Source organism: Nomascus leucogenys, unplaced genomic scaffold (genome assembly GCF_006542625.1).
Source record: "Nomascus leucogenys isolate Asia unplaced genomic scaffold, Asia_NLE_v1 Super-Scaffold_285, whole genome shotgun sequence".
NCBI lineage: Eukaryota > Metazoa > Chordata > Mammalia > Primates > Hylobatidae > Nomascus > Nomascus leucogenys.
Genome location: NW_022095770.1, coordinates 871,411 through 886,877, shown reverse-complemented (window position 1 = coordinate 886,877; position 15,467 = coordinate 871,411). Strand labels below are relative to the sequence as shown.

Below are 15,467 nucleotides of genomic sequence, written 5' to 3'. Positions count from 1 at the left end.
CCCAGCCAGAAATGTGTTTTTTTTTTATTAATAAAGTTTCTTTTTTTTTTTCTGAGATGGAGTCTCGCTCTGTCTCCCAAGCTGGAGTGCAGTGGCACGATCTCAGTTCACTGCCAAGCTCTGCCACCCGGGTTCACACCATTCTCCTGCCTCAGCCTCCCGAGTAGCTGGGACTACAGGTACCCACCACAACGCCCAGCTAATTTTTTATATTTTTAGTAGAGACGGGGTTTCACCGTGTTAGCTGGATGGCCTCCATCTCCTGACCTCGTGATCCGCCTGCCTTGGCCTCCCAAAGTGCTGGGATTACAGGCATGAGCCACCACGCCCGGACAATAAACTTTCCTTCTTAGAGCAGTTTTAGGTCCACAGCAAAATTGAGTAGAAAGTACAGAGATTCCCATACACCTCCTGTAGCCATCACACACACAACCTCCCCCACTATCAAAATCCTGCACCACATTTGAGAAACAGAAATTTTAGATGGTTCTATAAACCTAGGACTCTTCAATACAGTAATTAGGACTCTCAAGAGTCTCATATGCTTTTAGTTATACGCAGTCTACTCATTTATTCATTGGAATAGAAATGGAAAATAACACATGGGATTAAGAATGAGTATTAATTATTCCTTTTTTTTTTTTTTTTTTGAGATGGAGTTTCACTCATTTCCCAGGCCGGAGTGCAATGACAAGATCTCTGCTTACTGCAACCTCCGCCTCCCGGGTTCAAGTGATTCTCCTGCCTCGGCCTCCCAAGTAGCTGGGATTACAGGCACCTGCCACCACACCTGGCTAATTTTTGTATTTTTAGTAGAAATGGGGTTTCACTAGGTTGGTCAGGCTGGTCTTGAACTCCTGACCAGGTGATCGACCCGCCTTGGCCTCCCAAAGTACTGGGATTACAGGCATGAGCCACCGCACCCGGCCAGATTATTCTTAATCAATTGATTATTTCTGGCTCCAGAATGCTTCAATTATTCCACCTGCCCCTATGTATAAGCGTTACCACCCTAATTATGCTTGTTTTTGTTTTTTGGTTGTTTGAGACAGAGTCTCTGTTGCCCAGGCTGGAGTACAGTGGCACAATCTCGACTCACTGCAACCTCTGCCTCCCAGGTTCAAGCGATTCTTGTGCTTTAGCCTCCAGAGTAGCTGGGATTACAGGCACACGTTACCACGCCCAGCTAGTTTTTTGTATTTTCAGTAGAGACAGGATTTCGCCATGTTGGCAGGGCTGGTCTTGAACTCCTGACCTCAAGCGATCCACATGCCTTGGTCTCCCAAAGTGCTGGGATTACAGGCATGAGCCATCGCTCCCGGCCTCCTAATTATGTTTCATTTTGGTTAATGTTTCAATAAATGTGCTTTCCCTAAACATACTGATGAAAAGAGGCCCAAATGCAAAACTGATTTGTCAGAGAAAGTCAGTCTGAGATGAAATATTTATTATGTCTAAACCACAAGTAGAAAAAAACCCAAAGGCCGACTATTTTAATGCTAACTCAATGCAATATTGCACTTTGTTTGGTTTATGGGAGAGATAATTACACGGCTAACATCTGGGTTTTCAAGATTACATTGTGGGGAGAGAAGGGGAAAACAAGAAAAGTCTAATGCTTTTAGATTCTGTCAGAAAAAGTGTTTGCTAAAAATCAAAACAAAATGAACATGAGAAAAAATGTGAAAAAAACTTGCATTTTAGGAAGCTTTCACTGTAGCAGGTGCTCAAGTTCAGACTCAAATCTTCCAACTCTCGTAATAAGAATGAGAGGTCAGAATACCACAAACTAATCAAATCAATCAAAGAAAGCGGGAAACAGGTGGCTGACACCAGACTGGGCAGGGTTTTCCTAAATTGGGCTTACCTTCACTAATCCAAATCAGTTTTCAGAAATGGCTTCTACAAAAACTACCCAAACATCCCCCTAATAATTTGCACTCCTCCTCCACAATAGGGAAGCCAAGCCGTTTATTTCCCAGAAGGTTTACTTTCTCTTTCAAGCTCTGCTGGCTTCTTCCTGCCCTGCATACGGCCAGGAAAAAAGAAAAGCACTGCCTTTTCTTTCCTGCCTTCTCTAAAACTGGGGAGATGGGGTGAGAGAACCTGTTTCATGGACAAGCTGGGTGGTTCTTAACTGCAACACTATTCTGAATACAGATTATTTTGCAAAGGAAAGTTACAGGACAGGAAAATAAAGGTCTACCCCTCCAACTAATTCATACACATGTACATTTGCATGTACGCACACACACAGATGTGAGGGCACATTTAATTCAGCTGAGTGATGTGAGGGCACATTTAATTCAGCTGAGTAATGTGCAGCAATCAGCTCCCAGCTTCATACCTGGCCACTGGGATGCCTCCTCACTCCCACCTTCTTTACCTGACTCAAAATAAGATTCCTCCTGTTGGCTTCTTCCTGAGACACAACCAACTCTAATCATTCCTCTTCCCCTCAAACCTTCAACACTACCTGCACTTTCTGGGTCAGAAGCAATTCCTTGGGTGGTAATCCAATTTTAATGTGTTAAATATTACTTAAAATAAGTGAGAGGTAATCATGGACTGTGGGCAATGCAGAGATTTATCAGAAGGGCATTTGTATAAACAGGAATTTACAGCTTGCCTTACCTATTCCTTTTATATGACAGCCTTAATTTCCTCTAACAGAATGTAAATCCCCCATCCCTATTCATTTAGTTTTTTTCCCATTAGGTTAGAATCTGCTAATTATTCTTTCTCTCCTTTGGGTCATTAGTGGCTGCCATGAATCATAATTTGCCTGACTTTGTAAAATCTAACAGATATTACCATTTTAGTTTAGTTTTTGATATGACAGTTTTTTGGTTTTTGTTTTTTGTTTTTGAGACGGAGTCTTGCTCTGTCTCCCAGGCTGGAGTGCAGCGGCGCGATCTCAGCTCACTGCAACCCCCACCTCCTGGGTTCAAAAGCGATTCTCCTGCCTCAGCCTCCCTGGTAGCTGGGACTACAGGCACCCGCCACCACAACCGGCTAAATTTTATATTTTTAGTAGAGACGGGGTCTCACTATGTTGGGCAGGCTAGTCTTGAACTCCTGACCTCAGGTGATCCACCCTCCTCGGCCTCCCAAAGTGCTGAAATTACAGGCGTGAGCCACCGTGCCCGACCTCCTAATTATGTTTTATTCCACCTGCCCCTATGTATAAGCGTTACCACCCTAATTATGCTTTTTGTTTTTCATTTTTTTTGAGACAGAGTCTCACCCTGTCACCCAGGCTGGAGTGCAGTGGCACGATCTCGGCTCACTGCAACCTCTGCCTCCCAGGTTCAAGCAATTATCCTGCCTCAGCCTCCCGAGTAGCTGGGATTACACGTGCCCACCACCACAACTGGCTAATTTTTATATTTTTAGTAGAGACGGGGGTCTCACTCTGTTGGGCAGGCTGGTCTTGAACTCCTGACCTCAGGTGATCCACCCACCTAGGCCTCCCAAAGTGCTGGGATTACAGGCGTGAGCCACCGCACCCGGCCTGATATTACAGTTTTTAATAAGAGTAATTCAGCCTGGGCAACATGACGAGATCCTGACTCAAAAAAATTAAAAAATTAGCTGAGGGTGGTAGCACACACCTGTAGCCCCAGCTACCCCAAAGGCTGAGGAAGGAGGATCACTTGAGCCTGGGAGGTCAAGGCTGCCATGAGCTGTGATCTCGCCGCTGCACTCCAGCCAAGGTGACAGAGTGAGAACCTGTCTCAAAAAATAAATAGTAATAATAGTAATTTTTTTTTTTTTTTTTTTGAGACAGAGTCTCGCTCTGTCGCCCAGGCTGGAGTGCAGTGGTGCGATCTCGGCTCACTGCAAGCTCCGCCACCACGCCCGGCTAATATTTTTGTATTTTTAGTAGAGATGGGGTTTCACCATGTTAGCCAGGATGGTCTCGATCTCCTGACCTCGTGATCTGCCCTCGGCCTCCCAAAGTGCTGGGATTACAGGCGTGAGCCACCGCGCCTGCCCTAATAATAATAATTATTAGAACTTGAATGTTACCTGTCTGCCCAGCACTATGCAAAGTACTTGATATGCATCATCTTGCTTCATCCTCTAAACTACCTATAAGTGGACCTCGTTTCCACAATTGTGGACAGAGAAACTGAAACCCAGAGAAGTGAAAGCAACAGGCCCAAGGTCTAAGAGAAGGCAGAACTGGGTGGGATTAAAGCCCAAGAGGTCTGACCTGATAGTCCACTCTTTTAACTGCTGTAGTAACTTTGGACCATGAAACCCTCAAACATACCAACCAAGTGTTTCAAAACTACAGTAGCAATCACCTTAGGAAGACTCAAAATATAAGTTCTTTGGCTGACACAGTTAAAAATTCAAAGGTCAGGTAAAATTTCAGTGATGAGCAAGGTCATTTATTCTTATGGCTGGGGGTAGCAGGAAGGAAAGCCGGATCGTCCAAACATTATTTTCTTGTAGGAGCAGATTTACCTTCCTTATTATTCTTTTGCTAGGCTGTTAGAAGGAATTTGGAAGGCCGGGCGCGGTGGCTCACGCCTGCAATCCCAGCATTTTGGGAGGCTGAGGCAGGCAGATCACAAAGTCAAGAGATTGAGACTGTCCTGGCTAACACGGTGAAACCCTGTCTCTACTAAAAATATATAAAAAAAAAAAAATTAGCCGGGCGTGGTGGCAGGCGCCTGTAGTCCCAGCTACTAGGGAGGCTGAGGCAGGAGAATGGCGTGAACCCGGGAGGCGGAGCTTGCAATGATCTGAGATCGCGCCACTGCACTCTAGCATGGGTGACAGAGCGAGACTCCGTCTCAAAAAAAAAAAAGGAATTGGAATAAATATGTCCAAGATAACCTGGTAAACAGAAAGGGCTGCAAAAAATCTGGAGAATAAAACCAAGTCAATTAACAGGATACATGTAAAACACACATTTTATATTTCTACAAGTCTTTATTTTTTTATAATAGCATGTTACTACTCTTCTAAAAAGGACAAAATAACTTATTTTAATGACATTTAAACCCAATTATTAACAGAAAAGGATAAGAACTGTGGTTCCTTGGCCTCCTTTCCCCTTGGTTTAGTTCTCCTAAATTAAGAACTTCTACTTATAGCTCCCTGAACACACAAGGCTGTTTTAAGCCTTTGCACACTCATGTTCCTTAAGCCTCGAATGCAACTGTTTATAACGCAACTTTGTGGAAAGAATTCCTATTCATCCTACAAAACCCTATTCAGGTGTTCCCATCTGATAAAGCCCCTCAATAATGATGACTTTCTCTCACTCCTATAGAGAATTATTCTCTTTTCTTGGATATTTAATAAGAACTTAGATTTACAGAGCTCTTACTATGTGCCAGGCACTATGCTAAGCATTTTATCCACATTATCTTATTGAATTGTCAACGGTACCTACAAGATAAGTACTGTTATCATCTTCTTTTACAGATAAGAAAACAGAGGCTCAGATTCTGACTAGGAAGTGGCAGATTCAGGATTCAGTCCCAGATCTGTTTGACTTCAGAGCCTGAGTCTTGAATCACTCACTGCCCTGTCGTCTCCCCTGTCCTACTTCCATACTGGCATGGCACACACCTTGGTCCCTACAACATCTCCAGTTTCATGAAAACGGACAATATTTCATTATCCTTGGATCCTGCCTGACGCAATACCTGGCTCTCAATATGTTTGCTGATTTGAATTAAAGAGTTGCGGTAATCCTTTTTTTTTTTTCTTTTTTTTTTGAGATGGAGTCTCGCTCTGTTGCCCAGGCTGGAGTGCAGTGGCGCGATCTTGGCTCACTGCAAGCTCCGCCTCTCGGATTCATGCCATTCTCCTGCCTCAGCCTCCTGAGTAGCTGGGACTACAGGCGCCTGCCACCACGCCCAGCTAATTTTTTGTATTTTTAGTAGAGGCGGGGTTTCACTGTGTTAGCCAGGATGGTCTCGATCTCCTGACCTCATGATCCGCCCACCTCAGCCTCCCAAAGTGCTGGAATTACAGGCATGAGCCACCGCACCCAGCCGGGGAAGAGTTGCAGTAATCCTAACATGACAAATGAGAACTGACCATAATAGAAATTCATTCTTCCATATGTTATTCCCAGGCCTCATAACCTCTCCTTCCTCTGAAGACATGTAGCATTCAGGGTAGCACTGTCAGAATGTCTCACTCTGTCCCCCAGGCTGGAGTGCAGTGGCAGGATCTCGACTCACTGCAGCCTCCACCTCCCAGGTTCAAGCAATTCTCCTGGCTCAGCCTCCAGAGTAGCTGGAACTACAGGTGTATGCCACCACACCTGGCTAATTTTTGTATTTTTAGTAGAGACGGGGTTTCACCATGTTGGCCAGGCTGGTCTCAAACTCCTGACCTCAAGTCATCCGCTCACCTCTGCCTCACAAAGCGCTGGGATTACAGGCATCAGCCACCATGCCCAGCCTGTTTTTGCCTTTTTTTTTTTTTTTTAAGAAACAAAGTGGTCTCACTATGTTGCCCAGGCTGGTCTTGAACTCCTGGGCTCAAGCAATCCTCTTGCCTCGGCCTTCCAAAGTGCTGGGATTATAGGCATGAGCCACTGCTCCTGGCCCGATATGCCATTCCTTTTAAAAACTGGAGGCATCTCAAACAATTTACCACCAAAGGACCATGTGGCCATACTGACTAAAGTGCACTACACTTTACGCTTACATCTTGTAAGCCAAGGTGTCTAACAAAGAGTATATAACCACCATATTAATTCTTTACACCATAATCAATAAGGACTGGGCCAGCCCAGCAATGTCATCCTCCTGGATCTCACTGAGGCTGCTCCAGAACACCGGAAGTTCTTCAGGATTCGGGGATGTCCCTCAAGTACTCTTTCAGTGGTTTTTATAAATGACTCAAAAGTTATGGTGAAATTTTTAAGTGCGAAAGACATAAAATATGAGTGGTGGTTTGTATTCAATCAAAAATCCTCAAAAAACACTTCTGCATTTAAGCACACTATGCTTTTTTCACCCAAAGTACCAAATCAAATTAGTCAGGATACCTACCTTTGTACAATGTCAGACTCCAGTTAGTAACTCCACTAGGGCAGAGGGCATATGCACTGATTTACTTTGTACAAATTAACCAGCATCAGGCAATCAGGCGTGTGCCTAACACACAGTAGGCACTCTATGATTAAACAAGTGCTTCGCCTCCCAAGTTTTATTTATTTATTTATTTATTTATTTATTTTTTGAGACAGAGTCTCACTCTGTCGCCCAGGCTGGAGTGCAGTGGTGCAATCTCGGCTCACTGCAAGCTCCGCCTCCTGGGGTTCCCGCTATTATCCTGCCTCAGCCTCCCGAGTAGCTGGGACTACAGGCGCCCGCCACAATGCCCGGCTAATTTTTTTGTATTTTTAGTAGAGACGGGGTTTCACCGTGTTAGCCAGGATGGTCTCGATCTCCTGACCTCGTGATCCGCCCGCCTGGGCCTCCCAAAGTGCTGGGATTACAGGCGTGAGCCACCGTGCCCGGCCGCCCCCAAAGTTTTAAAAGCTTCCCCTACAAAATAACAGAACTGAAATTCCTTGGTCTTGTATTCAATGTCTTGTGTAAGTAATCACTTCTCCCCTACTTACTCTCCTAGTCTGCCGGGCTACCAGGAATTTTTTTTTTTTGGGAGACAAGTTCTCACTCTCTCACCCACGCTGGAGTGCGGTGGTGGGATCACGGCTCACTGCAGCCTCAACCCCCTGGGCTCGGGTGATCCTCCCACCTTAGTCTCACCGGTAGCTGGAACTACAGGCCCATGCCACCAGGCCTGGCTAATTTTTTTTTTTATTTTTAGGGGAGAGGGGGTTTCACCATGTTGCCCAAGCTGGTCGCAAATTCCTGGGCTCAAGCAATCCTCCTGCCTCAGCCTCCCAAAGTGCTGGGATTACAGGCATAAGCCACCGCAAATTCTTTACACTATCAAATTCCACCCATTATTTGGGACACAGGTGAAATCGTGAAATCCCTCTTTGGCAAAAAGACTTTCTAGACAACTCCAGGCCTCATAACCTCTCCTTTCTCTGAAGATCTGCAGCATTCAGCGTAGCACTGTCCAATAGAACGTTCTATGATAACAGAAATGTTCTACATCTGAACTGTATGTTCTTTTATGTAGAACGGCTACCTTGTTAGCACAAGTGTAAAGTCTCACCATCTCTTTGATGACAGCATGTTGCACTGGATGGTTAAAACATTTATCAGCCTCCCCAGTAGACTGCAATTTCTGTGAACAAGATACAACTTACTCTTCATAGCAACTCTGACAAAGTTGCAAAAGGTATATATTTGTTGGCCAGGCAAGGTGGCTCACGCCTGTAATCCCAGCACTTTGGGAGGCTGAGGTGGGCAGATCTCTTGAGGTCAGGAAATGAGACCAGCCTGGTCAACATAGAAACCCCATCTCTACTAAAAATACAAAAATTAGCCGGGCGTAGTGGCGGGCACCTGTAATCCCAGCTACTCATGAGGCTGCGGTGCGAGAATCACTTGAACCCAGGAGGAGGAGGTTGCAGTGAGCCAAGATCGCGCCACTGCACTCCAGCCTGGGTGACAAAATGCAACTCCAACTCAAAAAGAAAAAAGTATGTATTTGTTGATTTGCACATCACATAAGATAACCATAAGCTAAAAAGGTGTGGACTCAGGTGTCTGGAAAGTTGGTCACCACCTCTACCCCATTTCACATCTGAATGTCAAGAGACACGTAGAGGCAGGGAAGTTAAAGCAACTTTCTAGAGACAGAAATGACCACTGATCAAGCCACAATGCACTCCAGTTTAAATGACATTTAGGTCATGACTGTCCTTAATCTAAAACAAACCTAGATTAGTATTTCATTAGTAAATAGCTAAATTCTGATGGTAAATTATGCTGACCAAAAACAGTTCCTCACTTCCCAAGTTAGACATAGCAATTAAATAGAAAAATAATCTAAGCAAGCTCCATTTGTATTTCTTTTTTCACCTGTTTATTGAATATTTACCTCCCATGAAGTCTTTCAGCCTATTGGTGGTATTTTACTGTTCAGATATATGTTAGAATTTCACTGATACTGGGCGCAGTGGCTCACACCTGTAATCCCAGTACTTTGGGAGATAGAGGTGGGCAGATCATGAGGTCAGGAGTTCAAGACCAGCCTGGCCAATATGGTAAAACCCCAGTCTCTACTAAAAATACAAAAATTAGCCAGGCGTGGTGGCATGTGCCTGTAGTCCCAGCTACTTGGGAGGCTGAGGCAGAAGAATTGCTTGAACCCAGGAGGCAGAGGTTGCAGTGAGCCAAGCTCGCGCCACTGCACTCTATCTAGCTTGGGCAACAGAGCAAGACTCCGACTCAAAAAAAAAAAAAAAAAGAATTTTACTGATACTTTTCACAAAATATACAGAAGGAGGCACAAATTCCACCACTATGGCACTCTGCTGCCTTGGCCAAGTGTCTTGATCCTTTGGCTTCAATTTTCTTATCTACGATATTAGGGTAATTGTTACGTGAACTATCGACCTCACAAGTCCTTTGTGGGTCAATTCATAACTGTGCTGTGGGTATTTCTTTTTTTTTCTTTCTTCCTCCTTTCCTTTCTTTCTTTCTTAAAGATGGGTTCTCATTATGGTGCTTAGACTAGACTCTAGACCCAATTCCTGGCCTCTCACCATGTTGCCCAGACCAGACTCAACTCCTGGACTCAAGGAATCCTCCCGCCTCAGCCTTCAAGTAGCTGGGATGAGAGGTGTGCACCACCATGCCTGGCGCTGTGGATATTTCTAAGTGATTATTCTTCCCAAATGAACTACATAAAAAACAAAAGATTCATGAATTTACTAATGGTTCTTTGTGATGGATGTGCTAATATAGAGACTAAAATCAAGGCTCCAACCTCTAAAACATTTTTTTTTTAAATTCCAGACTTGTTTCCCCATCCCGCTGTGCAAACTGAACAAAAACTGGGCTAGCACTCCTGTCTGGAACATGTAATAAGGAAATAAATGTGCTGACTCAGAGAACACAGACATATTTAATATAAAATAAAATAGAAAACTGGCTGAACCAAGTCATAACGCAGTCTAAATAAATCCACATATAAAAGATTGAGATGATTTTCTGCTTTGCTTTATTCAAGCCCAATGCTTTATCAGCACAGCCAGCCAAAAATTTACAACCCATACACAGACTACGTAAACCTTTAGTTGCACATACAGTAAGACCAGCAGGTACACACTATACACATTTTTAATTAAAAAAAATGACTAACCAGTGATTTTGTCACCACACTTAACAATGACCTGATATGGCACAGAGTGATGTGTACCAAACATGGAAATACCAACTTGGGCGACGGTTTGAATCTTGTTAACTTCAGTGCAACCACACCCCCCAAATGCAGGTAAAGTTTGCACATGGTTTTTTCAAGGCCAGCCTTTGTTTCCCTCTCCTCTGCATTTACCCAAGATCTTGGCTCTGAGACAGAAAACTCCCACTCTCGATTGGTTCATTCTGTCCTATGCAATTAAGCAACACCACAATCCAGTAAACGCAATGGCTCAATTATTTATCTTCTGGCCGACTTTACCAGGTATTTGGAAAAGGACAATGTCAAGAGGTTTATTTCTCTCTCTAGAGCTGGCTTGACGGGTTGATGGGGATTTTATTTTGTCTTTTTTTCTCTCTCTTTTTTACAAGGCGGGGACGTGGGGGGAGTTTAACCTAGAAAAAGATGGGAGGGAATTTAGAAAGAGTACCGGTCTATCAATTTCCCTACAGGAAACTTGATTCTTATGCAATAAAGCCTACCCACGACCAGCCAGCCCGTAAGGCTGCAGGGGACAGACACACCTATTCCTGCCTCCAGAAGGGCACAGCTGGCTCCTGAAGGAGCGGGAACAGGGCAAGCGGAGGAAGTGGCTCAGCGGGAGCCGCCGGCCGGGCGGGGAGGAGGCGCTTTCCGACCCCCCACTCGCGCCGGTGATCCCCGTCGGCGTGACAGTCGCTCCGGTGGCCGGAACGTCCCCAGGGCCCCAGGGAGCAGGAAATCGGGGGACTGTCCCTCACTCCTGCCGCCGCAACCGAGTGCGCCCTCGCCCCATGGTGCCCCCTCGAGCGCGTTCTCACTGTTTCTCCGAATAACGAAACTTCCCTCCGGTGCCCCAAGTCCCTTCCGAGGCCCGCTCCTGTCATCCCGAAGAGTCTTCCCTCAGGGCGACCCTCCGCGTCTCTTCATCTCTCCCCGCCCCACCGCAGCGTCCATCACAACATCCCCAAGGTTCCAGAGGCCCCCTGCCGCTGCGGAGCCCCCGGGTTCCCAGGCCTCCCCGACGGCCCCACCCTGCACCCCCTTCACCTGTTTCTCCGGCAGAGGCCGAGAGGCCGGGGCTGCGCGTGCGCCGGGGACGGGCGGCGGGGCTCCCTCAGGCCGAAGGGCCTCTCCGAGCCGAGGGGGAGAGACAGCGCCGAGCCGGGGTGCCTGCCCAGGATCCGGTTGGGGCTTGTTCCCTCGGCTGCGACGTCGGAACCCCCGGCTCCCCCTCCCAGTCTACGCCGCCGCAGCTCCGGAAACCGCTGAATTACAGACCCTTCAGCCAATCCTCGCCCAGCCCCAGCCTGGCCGAGGCACGCCGTCATGCATAATTCATGAAAGGCCCACTCACTCGGCCACCCAGAGGTCCCAGTGCGTGTGCGGTACAGCCGAAGCCCCGCCCACTGACCAATGAGGAGAGCAGCTAGGAGAAAGGGCGGAGCCAAGAGGAGACTGATACGCCCCTGTGCTGGCTGTTCCGACAGTTCGGTGCTCCTCCCTCCGCCACAGCGAGGGAAGAGCCGAGGACTTGGGCACAGAAGCCCGGGGGGAGGGAGGGAAGATGACCGGAATGTCCTGCTGAAAACTCAGCTGAGTTCCTGGCAGTGCGTGACGTCAAGGCACTTTAAATGCCCCTGATAGAGCTCCCTCCTGCCCGCTCTCCCTTTTCCCGGCCCTTGGCCCCACGTGGTGAAGAGGTCGAGAGCCTCTTACCACGTGGGAATCAGCTAGTTAGACAGTCCCCAGGTATCTCCAGATCCTCTGGGGACCCAACTCCTGAATTGGGTTCTGGGGACAACAAAAAGAACATGGGTGACTCCGCCTGCTTTGAACTTCAGTTTCTGCGTGAGCAGGGACACACACACCCGGAAACATGACGTGGAAATAGAGTAATTACTAGAGTGCGTGGGGAGAGGGTAGTGGATTTAACCCCGTACTCCGTTCCATCACTTCAAGCATCAAACGCCGACCAGCTACCCATTGGCCGGTACAGGCGAATGCAGAAGACGGTGTATACGAAAGCTGATACGTGTAGGGCTTGACATTTTTATGCGTCTGAACTGAAATACATGAACTGTTCTGCCTTTTTCTTTTCCACCTTGCCTACTCGGTATGCAAGTTTTACTGAATTGAAGCCAGTGGTTCCTAGGAAATGTAGACATTTTGCCTTTCATGATAGAGGATGGATGAACTTTGCATACTGGAGTGATTTCTGTGTATGTGCTGATACTATCAGGGTTTTTAATTTTTTGGGGGGGTCTTTAAAAATATGTTATTAATATTTGTGTTTGTTTAATACGAACCGCTATAAAGACAAAAATCTAAAAAGGACCCATTATCTCACTGCTCAGATAACCCCTGACATATTTTTTTTCAATGAAACTAATACATGTTCCTGTTTAGAAAATGCAGACCTTACAGAAAGGTCAAAAATATTAAATGAAAATCTTTCCCTACCCCCATCATTCCTTCTCCCCAAGGATAGCTGTTCTTATTAATTTCTAGTGAGAAAAATCAATGACTCTTAACCTTTGAAGGGAGCCACAGATCCTTCTGAGTGTTTGAAGGAGACTAGATTCTAGCCCCAGAAACAATACAAGCTTTTACTCACATGGTTCTCCAGATACCTGAAGCCTGTCTAAAGTCTACAGATTCAGACCGCTCGTACCACCTCATATCCAATGAGGGACAGAGGCATCTACAGGGCAATTCATAGGGTCACTGGTGGTGGGAATTGAGAACCTCCTATTGCCCTCTGGTAGACACAGCTCAGTGTGGAAATTGCTGTATTTACCTGTAGAGTATGTGTGTATTGATTAGACTGTTTATCTACACCGCAGGACAGATATCCTCCATCTCCGCCTGTAGTCTCTTGTAACTGTGCTATCCCATGCAGCGACCTGCCTCCCTGATAACATAGGGTCTAGGATTTGTTTAGTGATTTACTGCTTACAAAGCACTTACACACCTTATACACTCCCTGCCTCATTTCTTTCTCACAATCATGAGTAGCAGATAGGAGAGGCCATATTATCCGCTGATAGAAAACTAAAGACAACATAATATGACATTTTCAAGATCACAGAGATACTCAGAAATATACCAGGTTCAGAGTCAGGTTTTGGGGCTTTACGACCCATAGCTTTGTTCCATTCATTCAAACCCTGCCCTGCTTCTGACTTCTCCAGAGCTGGCCTCTGTTTCTCTTATTGGCCTCCCCACCAGTAGCACATAAAATCTACCTCTGAGACTATCGGTTTGACCTGCAAAAATTCTCTTCAGCCCAGACACTGGCCTTTCTCCACTCCACGTCCTCGCCAAATTCCTCTTGGCTAAATGCTGCAGTTTCTGTCCCTTGGGCCACTGCCTTAACCACCTGATTATTCTCTCCTTATTCTATCCTATTCTTCCACTGGCTGCCAGGGACATCATCCTAAAAATTACATAAATAAACATTCAGGCCAAGGTGGGTGGATCACAAGGTCAGGAGTTCAAGACCAGCCTGGCCAACACAGTGAAACTCCGTCTCTACTAAAAATACAAAAATCAGGCTGGGCACTGTGGCTCACACCTGTAATCCCAGCACTTTAGGAGGCTGAGGTGGGCAGATCACCTGAGGTCAGGAATTCAAGACCAGCCTGACCAATATGATGAAACCCTGTCTCTACTAAAAGTACAAAAATCAGCCAGTCGTGGTGGCTTGCACCTGTAATCCCTGCTACTCGGGAGGCTGAGGCAAGAGAATCGCTTGAACCCGGGAGGTGAAGGTTACAGTGAGCCAAGATCGCGCCATTGCATTCTAGCCTGGACAACAAGAGTGAAACTCCACCTCAAAACAAAAGTAAAAATTAGCCAGCCATGGTGGCACGCGCCTGTAGTCCCAGATACTCAGGAGGCTAAGGCAGGAGAATTGCTTGAACCCAGGAGGTGGAGGTTGCAGTGAGCCCAGATCCCTCCACTGCACTCCAGCCTAGGCGATAGAGCAAGACTCTGGCTCAAGAAAAAAAAAAAGAAAATTCAATCATGTCACAGTTGGCTTAAAAATCTCTATGGTTCCCTATTACTGGCAAGATAAAATCCAAGTTAATTTTTTTTTTTTTTTTGAGACAGAGTTTCCTCTTGTCACCTAGGCTGGAATACAATGGTATGATCTCGGGTCACTGCAACCTCTGCCTCCCAGGTTCAAGCAATTCTCCTGCCTCAGCTTCCCAAGTAGCTGGGACTACAGGTGCCCACCACCATGCCCAGCTAATTTTTGCATTTTTAGTAGAGACGGGGTTTTATTATGTTGGCCAGGCTGGTCTTGAACTCCTGACCTCAAGTGATCCACCCACCTCAGCCTCCCAAAGTGCTGGGAGCCACCGTGTCCGGCCAATTCAAGTTAAATTTTAAAAATGCTGGCCAGGCACAGTGGCTCATGCCTGTAATCCTAAAGCTTTGGGAGACTGAGGCAGGAGGATCATTTGAGGCCGGGAGTTCAAGATCAGCCTGGGCAACATGGCAAAACACCAACTTTACAAAAAATTAGCCAGGCGTGGTAGTGGCATGCCTGTAGTCCCAGCTATTCTGGAGGCTGAGGCAGGAGGATCACTTGAACTTAGAAAGAAGTTCGAAGTTACAGTGAGCTATGATTGTTCTACTGTACTCTAGTCTGAGCAACAGAACAAGACCAACCTTGTCTCAAAAACAAACAATAAAAAAAAAGCTGACCATTTAATTCAGTGCCATGGCTGGGTGCGGTGGCTCACGCCTGTAATCCCAGCACTTTGGGAGGCCGAGGTGGGCGAATTCTGAGGTCAGGAGTTCGAGACCAGCCTGGCCGACATGATGAAACCCCATCTCTACTAAAAATACAAAAAAATTAGCTGGGCATAGTGGCGGGTGCCTGTAATCCCAGCTACTTGGGAGGCTGAGGCAGGAGAACCGTTTGAACCCAGGAGGCAGAGGTTGCAGTGAGCCGAGATCATGCCACTGCACTCCAGCCCAGACAACAAAGTGAGGCTCTGTCTCAAAAAAAAAAAAAATAGAAAGAAAAAAACACCATAATTCAGTGCCATGCATGTGGTAGGAGCTCAATTGATGTTCCTTCTTTCTCCCTCTTGATTTCAATCATAAAATCCTACAGGCCCGGCACAGTGGCTCACGCCTGTAATCTC

At 46.3% G+C, this 15,467-nt stretch overlaps 1 protein-coding gene across 5 annotated transcripts in view; it reads right to left on the bottom strand.

Annotated features, from left to right (window-relative positions):
- The window catches only part of STAT3 (signal transducer and activator of transcription 3), a 76,563-nt gene extending 64,918 nt beyond the window's left edge, over positions 1-11,645 (bottom strand). For 4 of the 5 annotated variants that reach the window (XM_003279462.3, XM_030808115.1, XM_030808114.1 and 1 more), the window contains exon 1: positions 11,356-11,645. The gene's annotated coding sequence lies outside the window, so the exon portion shown is untranslated. Of the gene's footprint in view, positions 1-10,850; positions 10,873-11,355 lie in introns of those variants that run through there. The other variant, XM_030808112.1, reaches the window with a different exon arrangement.
- Between the last annotated feature and the right edge of the window lie 3,822 nt (positions 11,646-15,467).